Genomic DNA, 22,086 nt, shown 5'->3' with positions numbered 1-22,086 from the left:
TAAAAGCCCATCCTGTGGTGAGAGAGGGAGAGGAGATACAAGCTGCTGCAGGGCTATTAGCAGTAGGCTCAGGCTAGGGCAAACTACAAAAGTTTGCGTCATGGATGAAATGTTTGTGGAGCATTTTGGACTAACACTTAAAATCAATTAACTGGAGTTAAAACAGGACCGTACAATCTAGTCTATTATAGCCCAGAGCCACCCGAGGGGGCAGCCAGGAGTGATCCTTTAGTTCCTGAACTTGCAGAGGTGGTATGGCCACTCCTAAGTCCTTCTATGGGTTGCAGTTTATTCTCCACCCCAGTGTAACCCACTGGCCAGTATACAGGGAGGATGTAAATGTGGTCCCATATAAGTCTTCCTGCATTATGATCTCTGCTTTCTTTGTACCATGTTTGTTTGGTGTCTCTTGGAGCTCACAGATGGATATCACCAGAGAATGCTTCTAATCAGCCATCTTTTTTTTTTGGCATGTTATTTAGTCATTCTCAGGGGACTCTACATCTCTAATCGTTCAGATTCTTCTAATTAATGTTTTCAGCATGATTGTATTTACAGTAATTGGGACTGATTTGAAGTACAGTAAAAGCTGTCATCTCATTCCTGACTAAAGAACCCAATTACCTTGATTTGTTAGCAAATTCATGCGAACACTTGGCTTTATTACACTTGAAAACATGAGGCCAGTTCCTCAGCTGACATAAATAAGCGTAGCTCCATCGGATTCAATGGAACTGCCTAATGCAATGAACACGGCTTGACAATCTGGCTCAGAGATCCCAATTCTAATCTTAGAGGCAGAGGTACAGATTCTTCCCTGATTGATACCCATACAACCTCAACGAAGTCAAGGAAAAATCTGACCCAAGGACAAGGATTTCCCTTGTGTATTTGTGTGTTGAGCAAGATGGTACTTTATGTACCAGTCACTTCTCAGAGCATTCACGCACTTTAAAGACTTACTTGGTCTTTTCAGGCCTTATTCTGCCTTCACTTACACCAGTGTAACTCTACTGATGTCAGTGGAGTTACTCTTTAGTTATTGAAGCCTCATCGACACTTAAAAATTAGATGAACCTAGCCACATTGCTCAGGGCTGTGAAAAACTTTGTGCCCTGAGTGCCATAGTTAGGTCGACTTAACCCCCAGTATACACATGGTTAGGTTGCTAGGAGAATTCTTCCATTGACTTAGCTACTGCTTCTTGGGAAATGAATTAACTACCTTCTACGCATGTATGGAAAAACCCCTTCTGTTGATATGAGAGGTGTCTACACGACAGCATTACAGCAGTTCAGCTGTGCCACTGTAGTGTAGACATACCTTCAGTGTAAATCAGATCAGAAACAGGTCCTCAGTATTTACTTAAGAGAAATAATTCTCATTACATCCAAAATTTAACTTTATTACCTTATGTTATAATTTGAGAGGTAATACTTACTTTGTGTAGTACTTTGAAAATGTTCTGATTAGCTTGCTGATTCATTCATAAAACCCCTGTGAGGTAAACAAGCAAGTGTATTTTATAGATTGGAAAATGGAGCTATAGAAGTGAAGTGACTTGCCCAAGTCCACTTTTTATTCTTAGCATATGCACAACATGACTCAGGTGGCACATGACCAGAATTCATCGCCAGATTTGTTCCATTGGTTAGATCATTAGCTTCCCTGGCCTGGGCCAGATACTGACTGGGAGCGCAACATGAACGCTGATCCGTGCCCTTCACCCAAGTCCACTTATAGGCCTTGTCTCCATTAGGGAGAAAGGTGTGTGTTTAACATGTGTGAAAATCCTAGTGTGGCCGAGGTAAATTGTAGTTTTAAAACATGTTAACTCTTCAAGGTGAACCCTAGTGGGGAGCCTAATATTGTCCATGACCAGCAAATATGTGTTTAGATGCAACTAACATGGTTAATTACAATTTGTCCTGTCTAGAATAGGGATTTAAAATAAGTTAATTAAAATGTGTTGGTTAACATATTCTACAAATACACCTCCTTACTTGAGCTAGACAAAGCCTTCAATCAGTGACAGAACTCAGGAGTTCCTGGCTCCCAACCCCAGATTCAGAACACTAACTTCTTTCAGGGTAAGTTTTCGGTATCAAGTTTTCCAGTCAAAAAGGGTTAACATGCTGTTCAATAAGCAAACAACCCCTCGCTCTTCTTGTTAATTTCCCCAAGAGTTTCTTACGACTATTTTAGTTAATTTATTTTTTGTGAAAAGCATCTTCTTCCCAAAGCACCTACTTACAACTGAATCCTACTCTAAATTCATGTCAAGATCAGTTTATGTATTCACCGTTGAATGAATTTCAAAAATGTGCTCCCTGAGTTCTTTTCCCAAAGGGATAGAAAGGCCTCTTGAGCTGCTTTAAATGTCTCATTACAAATACTTCATTAAAAACTACGTCACAGATTGTGTCAATCTGGTCCACACTTTCATGCCAAAAAGTAAAGACTTTCAAGCTGTGCATTTCTTACTATTAAGTTTCCAATCTGTTTTTAGAATCTCAATCAGTTCTTTAAGGAATGCTAATGTTAATTCTCCCTTTAGTCCTTAAACTAGCCACTGGGAAATGCACATGCATAATGCTTTCCTGTTCATGCATGTATTGTAATAATAATCAATGCTGGAAGGGCAGAGTACTGTGTACATATATATCTTTTCTGAAGGAGGCAAAGACCTTCTAAACTCTTAGGGCCAGACTCTGCTCTTCTTTACATTGGTGTAAATCAGGAGTAACGCAGTAGAAATCAATAATAAGCATAAGTGACAGGACAGTAGTCAAAGCTAGTGTAAGGGCTTGTCTACATTACAGATGCTACAGGGTCACAGCTATGGCTCCATAGCTGTGCTGCTTAGCGCCATAGCAAAGACACTTCCTACAGTGGTATAACTAGTTTTTCCTTGCTTTGTAGTTAATCCCCCTCTCCAAGAAGCGATATCTAGGGCGATGCTAGCATCTTCCATCTATTCTGGGGGTTAGGTTGACCTAACTACATCCCTCAGGACTGTACATTTTTCATACCCCTGAGCAATATAGCCAGGTTGCTTTAATTTTTCTGTGTAGACCAGGCCAGAGTGAGAGGAGAATTAGGTCCATTGAGCCTGAATCTGATCTCGTACCAATTTTACACAAGTGTGACTTCTTTAGGCCTCATTCTCCTTTCAACCACACTTGTTTTACCCCAAGGTGACTTCACTGACTTCTTCAGGGGATTACTCTTAATTGACATTAGTATGTGTTGGGGGGGTGGGGGGGTGCTATGACACAGGAGGACCAGGACCAAGGTCTTGGGATAACGTTCTGATTAGTATAATCTCTACCCATAATAGTTCCCTGTCTAATCAGAAATCCTACATGTCTTACTAAGCATGGTCAACCATATATTTTCATAATTCTTACAATCATAGGAAACTGTTCTGTCAGAAATTAGGCTACGTGGGCCCTATGCTTCTGTGGCTTATAAACGGTATAGTTTAGTAGTGTGATGCTAATCCAATCCATTCTCAAAAGCCTAAGCATTCATTAAAACTCCCTACTTTGGTATGATGAAATAATGAATCAGAACAGGAAAATGTTACCATGCTGACAATCAGCAGAACAAGTGAGGTATAGATCATGGAAATGTTAGATGGGTCAGGGAAAAGCAAAAGAATTAGAATGATGCGCTAGAAACACAAACCAAGCTGCAATGGGAAAATACATACAGAAAATACATTACAAGTTATTGTTGACCTAGATCGTAAAGACTTCAGTGGTACCAATATAAATATGTCAATGGCTATCCAAATCCACGTGACCATTAGACAATGATGTATATGTATAATCTTTATTGCAGACACTCAGGGCCTCAAGAAAGTTTTCAGCATACTGTAGTGATCAGTGTAGATGGTGTCATAGTTCAGGACAACTGCCCCTGTATTATTTCCCCTCTGTGGTTCAGCAAGGACACCCACTTCCAGGCTTCCAGCTCCCCAGCCTGTGTTGTGTGGAGACCTGTGTCTCACTCCCTTCTGACCAGGGTATGTCCATGCTGGAAAGTTCCCTGCCTTCACTGTTATTTCCAGCAATTCTGCTTAAACAGACCTGCTTGCTTTCTCTTCGGATAACAATGTAATTGCTACAGAGATAAGTTACCAAGCAGTTCTTTCCAAGCCAGCCTACTGTATTCTTAAGGTAAAAGCATTACAGAGAAAATATATTAATGGAATATTAAAAATAATAAAAGAACCTTCACACGTGCTAATAAGCTCATCAGATATCCCAATTCTAACAGAGGCTCTAGCAAGAGCAGTCTTTCAACACCCTACCCCACCCCCCTGCCAAGGTTTCTTTGGGTTACAAGTTCATCACAGCTTCAGCTCAGAACAGTCACACTCATGACAAGTTTAGTCCACCCTTTTATACAGATCAGGCATCTTTGATCTGGAGTTTTCAGAAGCAAGTAATTAGTATACAGTGGGACTCTCTCCCCATGATGTATCTTGGCTTTGGAGAGGGAATTTACATTCCCCTCACCTTCCTAGGAAATCCACTTCACATATATTGTTCCAAAAAGACCTTTCAACATCCCCATTCCTTCTAAAGATTTCATTAATCTTGTCTTCCTGCTAAAGAAATTCCATACAATCTCATAATAGTAAGTAAATATTTGCATTTCTAATACAATATATCCCAAAGGTATTAGCCCTAATTCAATAAGGTGTAACTTAATTCAATAAAGTTCATTCAGGATATTACAGGATATTGCCACTCTGTCACAGACGTCACCTCCAACAATAGATAGTGCTGTATCTCAGAGTAACATTTGTTATCCAGGTTTCAGAATAACAGCCGTGTTAGTCTGTATTCGCAAAAAGAAAAGGAGTATTTGTGGCACCTTAGAGACTAACCAATTTATTCGAGCATAAGCTTTCGTGAACTACAGCTCACTTCATCGGATGCATACTGTGGAAAATACAGAAGATGTTCTTATACATACAAACCATGAAAAAATGGGTGTTTACCACCACAAAAGGTTTTCTCTCCCCCCACCCCACTCTCCTGCTGGTAATAGCTTATCTAAAGTGATCACTCTCCTTACAATGTGTATGATAATCAAGCTGGGCCATTTCCAGCACAAATCCAGGTTTTCTCCCCACCCCACCCCCCACAAACCCACTCTCCTGTTAGTAATAGCTTATCTAAAGTGATCACTCTCCTTACAATGTGTATGATAATCAAGGTGGGCCATTTCCAGCACAAATCCAGGGTTTAACAAGAACGTCTGAGGAAGGGCGGGGCGGGGGGTGTAGGTAGGAAAAAACAAGGGGAAATAGGTTATCTTGCATAATGACTTAGCCACTCCCAGTCTCTATTCAAGCCTAAGTTAATTGTATCCAATTTGCAAATGAATTCCAATTCAACAGTCTCTCGCTGGAGTCTGGTTTTGAAGTTTTTCTGTTGTAATATCGCAACTTTCATGTCTGTAATCGCGTGACCAGAGAGATTGAAGTGTTCTCCGACTGGTTTATGAATGTTATAATTCTTGACATCTGATTTGTGTCCATTTATTCTTTTACGTAGAGGCTGTCCAGTTTGACCAATGTACATGGCGGAGGGGCATTGCCGGCGCATGATGGCATATATCACATTGGTAGATGTGCAGGTGAACGAGCTTCTGATAGTGTGGCTGATGTTATTAGGCCCTGTGATGGTGTCCCCTGAATAGATATGTGGGCACAGTTGGCAACGGGCTTTGTTGCAAGGATAGGTTCCTGGGTTAGTGGTTCTGTTGTGTGGTATGTGGTTGCTGGTGAGTATTCGCTTCAGGTTGGGGGGCTGTCTGTAAGCAAGGACTGGCCTGTCTCCCAAGATCTGTGAGAGTGATGGGTCATCCTTCAGGATAGGTTGTAGATCCTTAATAATGCATTGGAGGGGTTTTAGTTGGGGGCTGAAGGTGACGGCTAGTGGCATTCTGTTATTTTCTTTGTTGGGCCTGTCTTGTAGTAGGTGACTTCTGGGAACTCTTCTGGCTCTGTTAATCTGTTTCTTCACTTCAGCAGGTGGGTATTGTAGTTGTAAGAATGCTTGATAGAGATCTTGTAGGTGTTTGTCTCTGTCTGAGGGGTTGGAGCAAATGCGGTTGTATCGCAGAGCTTGGCTGTAGACAATGGATTGTGTGGTGTGGTCAGGGTGAAAGCTGGAGGCATGTAGGTAGGAATAGCGGTCAGTAGGTTTCCGGTATAGGGTGGTGTTTATGTGACCATCGTTTATTAGCACTGTAGTGTCCAGGAAGTGGATCTCTTGTGTGGACTGGACCAGGCTGAGGTTGATGGTGGGATGGAAATTGTTGAAATCATGGTGGAATTCCTCAAGGGCTTCTTTTCCACGGGTCCAGATGATGAAGATGTCATCAATATAGCACAAGTAGAGTAGGGGCGTTAGGGGACGAGAGCTGAGGAAGCGTTGTTCTAAGTCAGCCATAAAAATGTTGGCATACTGTGGGGCCATGCGGGTACCCATAGCAGTGCCGCTGATTTGAAGGTATACATTGTCCCCAAATGTAAAATAGTTATGCGTAAGGACAAAGTCACAAAGTTCAGCCACCAGGTTAGCCGTGACATTATCGGGGATAGTGTTCTTGACGGCTTGTAGTCCATCTTTGTGTGGAATGTTGGTGTAGAGGGCTTCAAAACCAGACTCCAGACTTCACCCTGACCACACCACATGATCCATTGTCTACAGCCAAGCTCTGCGATACAACCGCATTTGCTCCAACCCCTCAGACAGAGACAAACACCTACAAGATCTCTATCAAGCGTTCTTACAACTACAATACCCACCTGCTGAAGTGAAGAAACAGATTAACAGAGCCAGAAGAGTTCCCAGAAGTCACCTACTACAGGACAGGCCCAACAAAGAAAATTGTTGAATTGGAATTCATTTGCAAATTGGATACAATTAACTTAGGCTTGAATGGAGACTGGGAGTGGCTAAGTCATTATGCAAGATAACCTATTTCCCCTTGTTTTTTCCTACCTACACCCCCCCCTTCCTCAGACGTTCTTGTTAAACCCTGGATTTATGCTGGAAATGGCCCACCTTGATTATCATACACATTGTAAGGAGAGTGATCACTTTAGATAAGCTATTACCAACAGGAGAGTGGGTTTGTGGGGGGGGGGGGGAGAAAACCTGGATTTGTGCTGGAAATGGCCCAACTTGATTATCATACACATTGTAAGGAGAGTGATCACATTAGATAAGCTATTACCAGCAGGAGAGTGGGGTGGGGGGAGAGAAAACCTTTTATAGTGGTAAACACCCATTTTTTCATGGTTTGTATGTATAAGAACATCTTCTGTATTTTCCACAGTATGCATCCGATGAAGTGAGCTGTAGCTCACGAAAGCTTATGCTCAAATAAATTGGTTAGTCTCTAAGGTGCCACAAGTACTCCTTTTCTTTTTGTTATCCAGCATGTTATTAAGTTGTTGTAGCTGATAGGAGGCGGCGAGGGGGGTCCCGCCTGTGGTGCTGGAGTTGTAACTTGCAGTGTCTCAATAAGTCCCTGTGATTTCTATAAGCAAGTATTACATTTCCCCAACCCCCTTAGTTGCAGGCACAGCCTATTATGGTTTGCCCATAGATTGCATAATATGCTATGCAGCAATTTACTATGTCTCTGTTTCACAGACCTTTGCACACATTTCTAGCCTTTGCATGAATGGGGAACGTAAGGTCCTATGGCTTTTGGCTCAAGGAAGCCCGCAGCCACAGACACTACTTTTGATCATGGAGAATTGTTCCCTTCCCAAAATATGGAATGTCTAATTAGACTTTCCTCCTTTCTCTCTTGCTTTGAAACTTGGGATCAGAAAGTTTCTTGGTATCTTAACCAATTTTATTCTTTCCTAGCTGACTAAATATAAATCAGTGGGTGGAAGAAATGTAAGTGAGTTGTGGTCTTGAGATGCTGAGTTCTGTGGCTGACAAGTTTCTTCCTGAGCCCAGTCTGGAAGAACACACTATATCAGTTGCTGATGTTTACCGCCCCAACAGGGTAACCTGTTGGATCATTACAGCACATGAGCTCATTTGTGTCCTTACCTTGCAGCGTACTCCCAAAGCTGGATATGTTGTTTTTGTTTTTGTTTTCTGCTAGATCAGGCCCAGACAGGTATATTTTCAATAGTGATGTTTATTATTTAGTTATAGTGTTCCAAAGTGAACTAGGTGACTAAAGCCCTTCAAATTTGTGTCCCCAAGTTTTCAGCACAGAAAATATGGGGTACTCAAAATTCCATACCCCAAAGCTTGGACATAAAAATTTTTGACATACTGATTTAGATGCTAGGTTGAGGGCACTTGGACACTTTGGACCTGGTTCTCATTTATCCTAGAGTCTCTATTCTGCTATTCTGGCAGTATAAAGGTGCCTTAAAGTGGGTGCAAAAGTAATTTCATATAATGTAAATGACTCTCACTTTAAGGTTCCTTTACACTGTTAGAGCAGCACAAAGAGGACAGTGTAAATGAGAATTGGGATCTTTGACTCTACCTGTCAGATATAGTTATATTTCACTGACTCCGGGGCTGGAGCACCCATGGAAAAAAAATAGTGGAAAAATAGTAGAAAAAAAAAACAGCACCCACCAAGAGCCCCACCAATCAGCTCCCCACCCCCAGCGCCTTCTGCCTGCCGCAATCAGCTGTTCAGGGGGGTGCTGAGGGGGAGAAGTGGGGGCAGAAGAGGCAGGGGAAGGGGTGGGAAGAGGCTGGTGGGAGTAGGGGGGAAGGGGTGGGGTGGGGGCAGGGCCTGGGGCGGAGCCAGGGGGTTGAGCACCACTCGGGAACTCGGTGCCCCTGTTATATTTTATAATCTTTTGCAGGTTTTGTGGTCAAATCCTGTTCTAGGTTACACTAGTACAAATCTGGAGAAATAACTTTGAAGTCAACAGAGTTTCTTCAGATTTACATGGGTCTGACAGAGAGCAGAATTTGGCCTGAACATTAAAGGTCTGATTCACCACTGCATTTTTTCAGTTTTACATCTGTGTATCTCCATTAAAGTCAATGGAGTTAAAACTGGAGTAATGGCCCTAAATTTCACATAACTGTCTTGTATGATGGTAAGTGGCAATGGGCAGTCTTGTCCTAAAGTGCAGTTATTTAAGTGTAAAATTTTAAACAGTCATTTCATTTTTCATATTTATGGCAGGTCATAACTTACAGGGGCGGCTCGGATACAATGGTCAAAGGTAGGACAGCCCCTTAGGAACTGGGGCTAAATTCTGTCCAGCAATACAGTCTTTTCTCTATGCTCTGGCCGGACAAAGGGATTGTAAAGCTGCCTTAATGGAATAGCTGACACAGTAATCATTTTAGTTAGTAAATCAAGCGGCTATGACTGAATAAACAGAGTATACCTGATCCTCTCATCAGTTGGGCTCTTCAGTGTAGTGGAGAAAGGCATAACAAAACCAAAATCTTTATGCCTTATTTCTTAACAGTGAGCGTGATTAACTATTAGAACAAACTACCAAGGGAAGTAGTGGATTTTCCATCTCTTGAAACCTTTGAATCAAGACTGGAAGATATGCTGTAGCCAAACACAAGTTATTGTGCTCAATACAGAGGTAAATGGTTAAAACTGAATGGCCTGTGATATACAGGAGTTTAGGCTAAATGACCTAATGATCCCATCCTGCCCTTAAACTCTATGAAAGTTACATCATTCTATGTGAGTGACCTCAACAGCAGAGAACCATGGCCAGGAAGTAGGTCCAGTGGGTAAGGTGATACTATTTTTACTGTCTCTTTTCTGATAACCATACTTGAAGCTGTATGTTTTCATTAAACCAGTTTGTTGGCCTTCAGTTCCCCCCTCCTAATTCATGTTTTGTAACAGAGGGATAAAAGAACTCATATGCTCATTCATAACTTTTCAAGACACAAATGCAGTAGTTAATTCAGATTTTGTTTGTGTTTAAAAATAATGTATTGAAGTACTACATTTTGGGGTGACTCATCTAATTCCTTGAGTAGGTGTAGTGTATGCCTTCAAGATATCATGTAGTATAAATATACTTTTATCTCAGCCATCTAATTCTTTTAATCTTCAAAGATATAACAACTCAAACAATCAGTGCGGCTGACTGCTGATGTAAGCTCACTGGTCCTGGGCCGGCTCCAAGCAGGTGCTTGGGGTGGCATTTAGAATGGGGCGGCCGTCCGTGACCCACGGCGGCAATTCGGTGGCAGCTCCACCGCTCCTCCCACCGTGGCGGCTTTCGGCGGCAACTCCGCTGCTGTTGCGGCGGCGGCAATTCAGCTGCGACTGCTTGGGGCGGCAAAATTGGTAGAGCCGCCCCTGTTAGGAAAGACACTCACATGCCCCAGACACTCTATTCCACATGGCTTAACACCACTTCTGCTCTCCCTGTAGCTGCTGGGAGCCATTGTGGCCTGTGGCATAACTTAGAGCAGTCTCAGTGCTGCTCTAAGCTCTTCTAGGTTCTAGTTACCCTCTAAGGGCTGTTATCCCAGCAGAGATCGTTAGAGAGAGCACACTCCATCCATGCTCTCTTCCATGCCTGGCACATCTCCTATGCTTCCCTGCACCAACTTGGGGTGACTCTAGCCCTGTATATTTAATTACACCAACTCACTATCTTATAACAAGGCCTTGGATGCAGGCACACATCCCAGTGCACCTGTTGCAGCCTTTAGGCCTGTTCAGGCTGGGAGCCGAAGTCACAGGGAAAATGACTAAGGGTAAACCATATGACCTACAGGAAGCAAAATGTAGGGCTTCCTGATTTTTAGGGAGGAGCAGCAGACAGGAGAGACCAAGGACTTGGGAAGGGGTTGTTCATGGTAGCTAGGTAGAGCTAATTGTGGGGAATGAGGATGGATGTGTCCTCCCAACTTTCAGCTTGTGGACAGTGGGAAAGTCTCTGTTGCTAAGCGTTTGTATTATTTTGAGCCTAGTGTACCGTCTGCTTCTTAATAAAACAGGAAAGGGGTGTGGAACTTAACTCAAGCATTTGGGCTTTACTTGAGCTGCCCTGGCAAACAGGTATATAACCACCCATATACCTGTTTGATAAAGAGAACATACTGTTTACATTCCCAGAACAGGCTCTGTAGAAGGAACAGCGTCCCCCTCCCAGTTTGGATATCACTAACATAACTTCTGAGTACCTTCTTCTGGCTTGTAGTGTGCAAAGTCCTTCTAGGCATAGCTCTCACTGAGAGTCAATGGAGGTTTTGCCCGCATCAGATTTGCAGGATGGGGCCCTTTAAAACCACATGGGATAGATTTGATATAAACATCAACTACCCCAGTTTCAGAAAATAAATCGAGGTGAGTGCATGATAGAACTAAATCATTTGTGCACAGATAAATGTATCAAGTCCAACATGTAGTGGTTAGCCCATTTACACTTGCTTAATTCATTAAATTAAAAAAAAAATTAACTGTTTGATTGGCCTTGTAATCTAGGGACCACAGACTGCCCTTGTTAATAGGACACCTGCTGGTTGGTTAATAGAGTGAATTGCTAATTTACTTGTAATTCACTATGCATTAATTTTTCATCTGAACTCTAAAAATAATTTATTTTCCTTCCCAAAAGTGGGAAACAAAAGAAAGTATGTCTAATAAGAATGTTTTATAACTTTGGGTGGAAAGGGGCAAGCTAAGTTTAGAATTTTATACTATTGAACAAGATGCATTATGAATAGTTTAAGAAGATTGCTTCTATTTTTTTCTGTATATAAATAGGTTCAGGGAAAGAACTCAACCAGAGTTTTAGTTTTTTATGAAAATGGATTGATGCACATATTGACTGATTGTGGAGTTTCTATTTGTTAGTTTCTTTCCTTGATTCTGGGTTTGGTTACAATATATATTTTAAAAAGCACAAACAGTGGTGGCTGGATTGGTTGCACAGGGAGTTTGAAGCCTGTAAACTAGATGGAGAACTCACTGCTTCATGCACAGATGTGCCTGCCCCTCCACTCCCCAGTTTACATATTGGGGCTACTTATCCCGCACCCTCCAGTGTTGGTTTCTGTCATAGGGATGGGGTCTTCTCCCTGCAGATGAAGCTGGGTGGGCAGTGCTGCCTTTGCTGCATTTTCTGAACCCTGGGGGTGCCCAGCTGTCTTAGTGCTGAGCCTACTGTATAAGCTCCCTGCCTGCTCTCTGTTTTCCTCCTAAGTTTTAATTTAGCACACTGTGCATGATCTGAGCTGTTGCTTAGTGCATAATGAAGTGCAGTCAGGTCAAACAGCAGAAAGGGCAGGAGACCAATCCTCACTCTCAGCCTTCTTCAGGGATTGGGTACTGGCAGACCCAAGCACTGCAGGGTCCTTTGGCCCTCTACCAGCCCTGGTCGTGGATCTGTTCTATGCCTAATCTCTCATTAAAGACATGCAGCTCTCAGACATCAGCTCTGATATCTTTAACTTTCATATAATAATACTAGTAGCTGAAAGCCCATGCTATGGTACGGGTGTGGCAAATTGGTCCATGTAATCCACCATCTGTGCAGTCTCCCTCATACAACCCGTGAAATTTGTTGCACACAAATTAGCTGTAGAGTAAGGGTGGTGGTTGATTGATTTACTTTAGATATCACAATGGTCTAAGACTCTTGACATGGCATAGATACATGCCTTGCTGTTGCATGGGTGTAATTCATAAAGTCAAAATGGCTGAGAACTTAAAAAATAGATTGTAACGGTGGTGATTGAACCTGGTGATTATTCTAACCAAAAAGAGCTCTGAACCATGCTTGTAGCTATTTCCATCACTTACTCAACTCACATTCTAAGCATCAAAGTGACACAGAGTGACAATCCTGGAATCATAAGATATAGATGGATGGAATCTTGGTTATGTTCCCTGGGAATCAGGTAAACTAGTGGCATCCTTGGAAGTGTACCCTCGTGGGGGTGAGATTATCTCCCAAATGGAGTTAATGTCAATTAGAGGAATAGTCTTGTGTCTCAAGACTGCTCTGGTTGGGATTGGGGGAATATATCCTAACTTCTTTTAGACTAGACATCAGCCCACCATTTTGTGCTGACCAGCATTAGCCCTTTGTGAAATTTGTGGATTTCCTTGCTCAGTAGTTTACATGTGGCCTGTTGAAATCTGAAGTTAAATGAATCCACTTAGGCCTGTATAAAGTGTAAATCTGTAGGTGTTTGTGTATATAAGAACAGCCATACTGGATCACACCAAAGGTTCATCTAGCCCAGTATCCTGTCTTCCAACAGTGGCCAATGCCAGGTGCCCCAGAGGGAATGAACAGAACAGGTAGTCATCAAGTGATCCATCCCCTGCCTATTCACAGCTTCTGGCAAACAGGCTAGGACACCATTCCTGGCTAAGAGCCATTGATGGACCTATTCTCCATGAACTTATCTAGTTCTTTTTTTAACCCTGTTATTGTCTTGACCTTTACAACATCCTCTGGCAAAATGTTCTACAGGTTGACTGTGAGTTGTATGAAGAAATACTTCCTTTTGTTTGTTTTAAACCTGCTGTCTATTAATTTCATTGGGTAACCACTGATTCTTGTGTTATGTGAAGAAGTAAATAACACTTCCTTATTCACCTTCTCCACACCACTCATGATTCATAGAGCTCTATCATATCCTCCCTTAGTCATCTCTTTTCTAAGATGAAAAGTCCCAGTGTTTTAAATTTCTCCTCATATGGAAGCTATTCCATACTCTTAACCATTTTTGTTGCCCTTTTCTGTACCTTTTCCATTTCAGTCTATCTTTTTTGAGATGGGGTGGCCAGATCTGCATGCAGTGTTCAAGATGTGGGCATGCCATGGATTTATAGAGGCAATATGATATTTTCTGTCTTCTTATCTATTCCTTTCCTAATGATTCCCAACATTCTGTTAGCCTTTTTGACTGCCACTGCACATTGAGTGGATGTTTTCAGAGAACTATCCACCATTATTCCAAGATCTCTTTCTTGAGTGGTAACAGCTAATTTAGATCCCATCATTTTGTCTGTATAGTTGGGATTTTCTTTTTTCCAATGTGCATTACTTTGCACCTGTCAACACTGAATTTCATCTGTCATTTTGTTGCCCAGTCACCCAGTTTTGTGAGGTCCCTTGGTAACTCTTTGCAGTCTGCTTTGGACTTAAGTATCTTGAGTAATTTTGTATTATCTGCAAACTTTGCCACCTCACTATTTACCATTTTTCCAGATCATTTATGAATATGTTGAACAGTACTTGTCCCAGAACAGACCCCTGTGGGACACCGCTATTTACCTCTTTCCATTCTGAAAACTGACCATTTATTCCTTTGTTTCCTATCTTTTAACCAGTTACTGATCCATGAGAATCCTTCCCTCTTATCCCAGGACAGCTTACTTTGCTTAAGAGCCTTTGGTGAGAGACCTTGTCAAAAGCTTTCTGAAAGTCCAAGTACACTATATTGACCAAATCACCTTTGTCCACAGGCTTGTTGACACCCTCTAAGAATTCTAGTAGATTGGTGAGGCATGATTTCCCCTTACAAAAGCCAAGTTGACTCGTCCTCAACATATTGTGTTCATCTACGTGTCTGTTAGGTCTGTTCTTTGCTATGGTTTCAACCAGTTTGCCTGGTACTGAAGTCAGGCTTACCAGCCTATAATTGCTGGGATCGTCTCTCTGGAGCCTTTTTTAAAAATTGACATCACATTACCTATCCTCCAGTCATCTGATATTGAAGCTGATTTAAATTATAGGTTTCATACTACAATTAATAGTTCTGCAATTTTATATCTGACTTCCTTCAGAACTCTTGGGTGAATACCATCTGGTCCTGGTGACTTATTATGGTTTAATTTATCAGATTGTTCCAAACCCTCCACTAATGACACCTCAATCTGGGACAGTTCCTCTGATTTGTCACCTAAAAAGAATGGCCTAAGTTGAGGAATCTCCCTCACATCCTCAGCCATGAAGACCGATGCAAAGAATTCATTCAGTTTCTCCGCAATGACCTTATCCCCCTTGAGTGCTCCTTGAGCATCTCAATTATCCCATGTGGCCCCCTGGTTGTTTAGCAGGCTTCCTGCATCTGATGTAATTAAAAAAAATTTTGCTGTTACTTTTTGAGTCTTTGGCTAGCTATTCTTCAAATTCTTTTCTGGCCTTCCTAATTATATTTTTACACTTCACTTGCCAGAGTTTATGCTCCTTTCTATTTTCCTCAAACTCCTTTTTGTTTTTCTAATGTAGCCTACTAGTCAGTGTATGTTACATATACCCTTCAGTGTCTGATCCACAGAGCATATTGGTCTGTTACAGCTCCCAGCTAGAGTGCTTATTTCTTTAATTCAGGTGTAGATCCTCGTGTACTCAGCTCTGGAGGTCCCTGGTTTAATTCCTGATATTGGTTAAAGTCACAGCTCTGGCATTTGAATATCAATATTATTAGTCTACTGAAATTCAGTTATGCCTTCATGTATAGAGAGGGACTCTGTATTCAGCTATCTGATAGTCACAGAATTGTGCCATAAAATTGTGCTCCATAATCTAAGATTTCATTTTTGACATACATTTTTCAATAGTGCTGCACCAATTAACATCAGCTAAGAATACAGCCCAATATTTCTCACCCTCATGATGGTGAAGGCAACCTCAAAAAAAAGATGAACTGAATGTATTTGATGCAGTGACATCTCCCTGAGTTTGCAGAGGACCTGAAACAATAACTCAGAGGTGTAAATTGCCCCACTCAACTAATGTGGTGTTAACTTTGAAACCTAAAGATGACAATCTGTGGCACATTATATGAACCTAAGCTTGTTCGCTTTTACTGATACTGTGGAGTGATGCGGGACGGGGGGCAGGGGTTGTTTTTGTGGATATAACACTTTTCATATTGCTGCTCTGTTCTCTGCACTTGTGAAATATTTTGGATTTGCTACAGGATATTTATGAAGAACTCTATTCAGCAAAGGACTTTTGTTCTCTTCCTGCAGCACGTATGGAAAAATCAATAAATATTTTCCATTGGGGAAACAAAGAATAAAATGCCTTTGTATTATGGTTTGAGTAATAGAGAATGCAGACTCCCTTCAATGAAACTGTATTTAAGGTGTCCTCCTTCCCAACTGAAGTTCTACAATAAATATTTTTGCCATTGGTAAGAACTCAGCAAGTCTTCCAGTGTTCATTGGGAGCCACCACTTCTGACCAAACGCAATTGGCTGGACTTGCCAATGAGACAGGGGTTCTACAGGGTTGAGGGGAAAGGAGTCCTCTCCCATCAGGGCTTCTGCTGTGCCTCTATGTCACAGGTGACAATGGCCAGTGGCTCTACATCAGGCCCACACCTGCTCCTCCCCTGGCCTACCTCTGCCCTGTGTGTTCCAGACTCCACTGCACAAGGTTATACAGAGAGCCCTGGACATGCTTCCCCTGCCTCCCCATTCACTGAAACTTCACCAGTTCCACTGCAGGCAGGGCTCTCCTTGGCTGCTGAAGAAGGATCAGGATTTGCCCCTTCGGTACTCAGATTTTGTACTAGTATAACTATTTTGGTTTGGGGTGTGATTTTTTTTTTTTTTTAGCCAAAAGAGTTATACCAGTATAACCCCTTAGTGTGGGTGTAGTCATATCAGTATAAAGGTGCTCATTGTATACTGTGATATCTGCATGCACATTATGGGGAGTTATAACACTTTAGCCACCTTGTATATAGCCAGTATAATTAAAGCAGTACTTTTGTGCATAGCCAGCGCTTAGAATGCACTTGCAGAACAACTATAGCTAACCAAAAAGCCAAGCCTACTGAGGATGGGGAGCAAAATGACACTTTGAAGAACTATTTCTTCTAAATGCTGCAGCTTCTATATTTACAGATGTCGACACCGAGAGTAATGTTTGATGTCGGTTCAGGAAGTGAAGAAACAATGTCTTCAGGATTCCTTGGAACAAAGTCCAATGACTGCGCTAGAAGAGCAATCAGTCCTATTTAACTACACTTGTTCTCACAGAAGAGTCATGAAATTAAAGATTTTATTCGCACAAAGAAATCAAAGGAATTTTGGTCTGGCATTGAGACTCTAAAAACCTGGCATTCTGCAGAACAATGAAGACTTTCAATATCAAAGGACTATTAATTGCCCAAAAGAAGTTTCTAGGTGCTAATAATTTTTGCATTGAATTTTGAGATAATCTCTTTGATCTTTCTCAACCCTTTTATGTATAGTGTAAACAAGATTATTAACCACTTCACTTGACATCTACTACATCTAAACAGTTTTATGTTAATGAATATTTGGAAATCCTGAGTGAAGTTTTGAATGTAAATGAATCTGTTCAAGTTCAGTGCTTTGGACAAGGAACATAATTCTCCTTTCACTTTACAGTAGTTTAAGGAGTACCTGCATTTAAAGTCACCAGTTACACCAATGTAACATGGGTGTAAGTGAGAGGAGACTGGGGGGCAAATGTTAATTATCATACACAGTCTAAGTTGTAGTCCTTAACATTTGCCCTGCACTTGTTAAGTGACCCTGGCTAGGTAGGGCTGGGATCAACTAAAAGGCAACATTTCTTGTCACTTCTGAATGGAGCTGGTCGACATTGGTCAAATGAAACTTATTGTTGTTGGAAAATGGCCTCTTGGGGAAGCAAAAAAACTTTAAAACCTTTTTAGAAAAAATCCACCTTTTTAAAAAAATGTTCTGCTTTCTGAAAAATTTTGATGAAAACATTAACATTTTTTATTAATATATTTTGCTTGTTGGTTTCTCTGAGCAGTAATTTTTGTCTCTTCTTCTTGGATTTCCTGTTTTGACTGGTAAACTCAGTCTCATGGTTGGTTTTGTTTTTGTTGGTTTTTTAAACAGAAGGATAATTTTAAAAAATGAAGTCTATTTTAAAAATGGGGGGAAATATTCCATTAAAAGAATCCCACATAAAATTTGGAAAATGAAAAATCAAAGTGTTATGAAAAACAATGAGCCTAAAGAATGGCCATTCTGAGTCAGCCTAGTGATCCCGCTAGCCCAGTATCCTGTCTCTGACTGTAGCCAATGCCAGGTGCTTCCAGGGGCATGAACAGAACAGGGCAATTTTGAGTGATCCATCTCCTGTTGTCCAAGCCCAGCTTCTGGCAGTAGGAGATATAGGGACACCCAGAGCATGGGGTTGCATCCCTGACCATCTTGGCTAATAGCCATTGATGGACCTATCCTCCATGAACTTATCTAATTGTTCTTTGAACCCTCTTGTACATTCTTTGAACCCCCATAACATCCTATGGCAACGAGTTCCACAGGTTGCCTGTGCATTGTGTGAAGAAGTGTTTCCTTATGTTTGTTTTTAAACCTGCTGCTTATTAATTTCATTAGGTGAACCCTAGTTCCTGTGTTATGTTAAGGGGTAAATAACACTTTCCTATTCACTTTCTCCATGCCATTCATGATTTTATAAACATCATATGCCCCCTTGGTTGTCTCTTTTCTAAGATGAACAGTCCCAGTCTTTTTAATCTCTCTTCGTATGGAAACTGTTCCATACCCCTCATCGTGTTTGTTGCCCTTCTCTTCCCCTTTTCCAATTCCAGTATATCTCTTTTGAGATGGGGCAACCAGAACTGCATGCAATATTCAAGGTGTAGGCATACCTGGGGCTGATATAGTGGCATTATGATATTTTCTGTCTTATTATCTATCCTTTTCCTAATGGTTCCTAACATTCTGTTTGCTTTTTTGACAGCTGCTGCGCACTGAGCAGATGTGTTCAGAGAATTATCCACGATGACTCCAAGATCTCTTTCTTGAGTGGTAACAGCTAATTTAGACCCCATCATTTTGTCAGTGTAGTTGGGATTTGTGTTTTCCAATGTGCATTACTTTGCACCTATCAACATTGATTTCATCTGCTATTTTGTTCAGGGATGGCCTTAAGAATGGGCTACCTGGGAGACCACACAGGGTGCCATGATCAGTGGGGAGCCATGTGGCAGTGCAGAGGTGCATGCTGTTGGCCGGCTGGGGAGCACTGCAAACTCGCAGAGGAGATGTGGGGGGAGGGGGAGAGACACTCAGATTTCTCCCTGCTTCCTCCCAGTGGTGGAACATGCGGGGGAGAGCAAGCAGTGAGGCACAGATACTGCTTGCCCCCCACAACATTCCCCCGGCCCACCCAGGGGGCTGTGAGGAGGGAGCAAAGAGCACTACCAAGGCTCCCTGCATCCAGGTCACTTTCCCACCTGGGCTGTGCTGTGAGGTGAACATCAGGAGCTGCTGATCTCCTGCCGTCCCTTTAAGCAGCCCAAGTGGGGAAAGTGAACTGGATGCAGGGAACCCTGATGTTGCTTCTCCCTCCCACACACTCACAGCCCCCTAGGGGTGCATGGAGGAGCAGCGTTTGAAGGGAGCAGCAAACAGCAATGCCAGCCGCTCCATACATCCAGGTCAGTTTCCCCACATGGGTGCAGGTGGGGAGTGCAGGGGTTAGGGGCGCAGGACGGGGTAGCAGGGGTGAAGAGCACAGGATGGGGGCAGAGGTTAGTGGTGCAGGGGGCACAGTAGGGCTGTGCAGGGATTACAGGAGAAGGGGGTGAGCAGAAGGCAGCAAAGCGCAAGGGTTAGGGAAGAAGGGGGCTCAGGACAGATTGGGGAAAAGGGGGATCAGGAGGGGTTGGGGAGAAGGGGTTAATCATTATTATTGTCACTGTGTATTTTACAATAATTTCAGACATCCATCTCAGATTAGCTGCCTGAAATCATGCTCAGTTTTATCAGCGACACCATCTCTCAGCTTCTCTGCACTAGCACGAGATGGGTCCATCTCCCCCTCTGTCTACCTGGGTTCTCTCCGTCCCTTGCTCTGTTCTTGGGAGCATGCAGAAACCAAAGTAAGGGTGGCAATACACTAGATACCATGGCACCCTGATAACTTTGTTGCTGCTGCTGCTCTCCAGCTGCCCACCCAGTGCTTAATTTGTGCCTGGGCTTGCTAGGGCTGAGCCCTGGCACGTCTTTCAATACAAATTAAGCACTATGGGGAGGCAACAGCATCCGGGGGGAGCCCAGAGAACCTGTGGGGGCCAGGAGTAATGTGGGGGAGGGGAGCTCAGGGAGCTCGAAGGGGCCTGGAGAAATGGGGGGCCCCCATGGGGGACAGGGGAAATGGGGGTGCCATGCTCATGGGGGCCAAGGGCACCAAAATACAAGTTTGCCCAGAGTGCCATTTTCCTTAAGGCTAGCTCTGATTTTGTTGCTCAGTCGCCCAGTATAGTGAGATGCCTTTTAGAGTAGCAGCCGTGTTAGTCTGTATTCGCAAAAAGAACAGGAGGACTTTTCGCACCTTAGAGACTAACCAATTTATTTGAGCATAAGCTTTCGTGAGCTACAGCTCACTTCATCAGATGCATGCAGTGGAAAATACAGTGGGGAGATTTATATACACACAGAACATGAAACAATGGGTGTTATCATACACACTGTAAGGAGAGTGATCACTTAAGGTGAGCTATTACCAGCAGGAGAGCGGGGGGGCGGGGGGGGAAGGGAGAGGGGGGGACCTTTTGTAGTGATAATCAAGGTGGGCCATTTCCAGCAGTTGACAAGAATGTCTGAGGAACAGTGGGGGGTGGGGGGTGGGGGAAAATAAACATGGGGAAATAGTTTTACTTTGTGTAATGACCCATCCACTCCCAGTCTTTATTCAAGACTAAGTTAATTGTATCCAGTTTGCAAATTAATTTCAATTCAGCAGTCTCTCATTGGAGTCTGTTTTTGAAGTTTTTGTAACTCTTCTCAGTCAGCTTTGGATTTAATGATTATGAGTAATTTTGTATTCTCTGCTAACTTTGCCACCTCACTGTTCACTCCCTTTTCCAGATCATTTATGAAGATGTGGAACGGCACAGGCCCAGTACAGATCCTTAGGCAACCCCGCTTTTTACCTCTCTCCATTGTGAAAACTGACTATTTATTCCTACCCTTTGTTTCCTATCTTTCAACCAGTTACTGATCCATGAGATGACCTTTCCTCTTATCCTAGGACAGCTTACTTTGCTTAAGAGCCTTTGTTGAGAGACCTTGTCAAAGGATTTCTGAAAGACCAAGTACATTATATTGACTGAATTACCCTTATTCACATTTTTGTTGACACCCTCTAAGAATTCTAATAGATTACTGAGGCATGATTTCCCTTTACAAAAGCCGAGTTGACTCATCCTCAACATACTGTGTTCATCTACGTGTCTGTTAAGTCTGTTCTTTACTATAGTTTCAACCAATTTGCCTGGTACTGAAGTTAGGTTTACCGGCCTGTAATTGCTAGGCATGAACACATTTTTAACATTTTTTTTTCTTTTGAGTCTGTAGGAAGAGCTCAGTAAATGCTGGAAAAAAACTTACCTGAACTTGAACCTGAATTCACACTGGATACGCTCATGCCCTTTTTGTGTTCACTTTCTGCACACATTGTGAAAAATGAATTTTAAGCCTCGGTGCTTGAGAATACACAGAAAGCAGATTTTAAACTGTCACACCGGACTATTTGTCCTATAATAGATGTGTATATTTCCTTAGTGATGTCACTCTGCAGGACACAGTAGGGGAAGCAGGTGTGACTATGCTGAGTGCATTTGGATGAGACCCATGGAGTGTCTACACAAACAGTCTGGCTCAATTTTATAGACCAGATTTCCTAGCTGAGATGGGAAAATGTGCAAGCCAATATTTTTCTTCCTGTGCAGTGGAAATGTTTGTCCAACTGATATTGCCAGATGAGAACATGCTCTATCCCTCCATTAGAGGAGATATACCAAGTTGACACATGAGCTGACAATAGGAGGCAGTACCAAATTGCCCATTTTCCAAGGGATGATTTAAAATAAAGTTGCAGAATCTAAACAACAAGGTACCTAAGAGAGTCCTGCATGATTAGGGGACTCCAGTATTGTCAGGGGTGCTTGGAGTGAGACAGGGAATTAAAGAAGATTAGCTGAAGTGTTAGTATGTTGTAATACACTACAGAAGCTACTGCTTTAAAGTGCTACTGTTGATGATGCTCTGTTTAGATTTAAGATCGAGCAC

The 22,086-nt window shown here is 42.4% G+C and overlaps 1 long non-coding RNA gene across 2 annotated transcripts in view; it reads left to right on the top strand.

Annotated features, from left to right (window-relative positions):
* The window catches only part of LOC142071011 (uncharacterized), a 42,059-nt gene extending 20,561 nt beyond the window's left edge, over nt 1-21,498 (top strand). Inside the window, exons 2-4 of one of the 2 annotated variants that reach the window (XR_012666962.1) lie at nt 16,888-17,169; nt 18,752-18,819; nt 20,884-21,498. This is a non-coding gene — a long non-coding RNA (uncharacterized LOC142071011). The remainder of the gene's footprint in view (nt 1-16,887; nt 17,170-18,751; nt 18,820-20,883) is intronic. The other variant, XR_012666963.1, reaches the window with a different exon arrangement.
* The last annotated feature ends 588 nt before the right edge of the window (nt 21,499-22,086 follow it).

This window comes from Caretta caretta, chromosome 2 (genome assembly GCF_965140235.1).
Source record: "Caretta caretta isolate rCarCar2 chromosome 2, rCarCar1.hap1, whole genome shotgun sequence".
NCBI lineage: Eukaryota > Metazoa > Chordata > Testudines > Cheloniidae > Caretta > Caretta caretta.
Note: the sequence above shows the minus strand (reverse complement) of the source record. Positions and strands in the feature narration are given on the sequence as shown.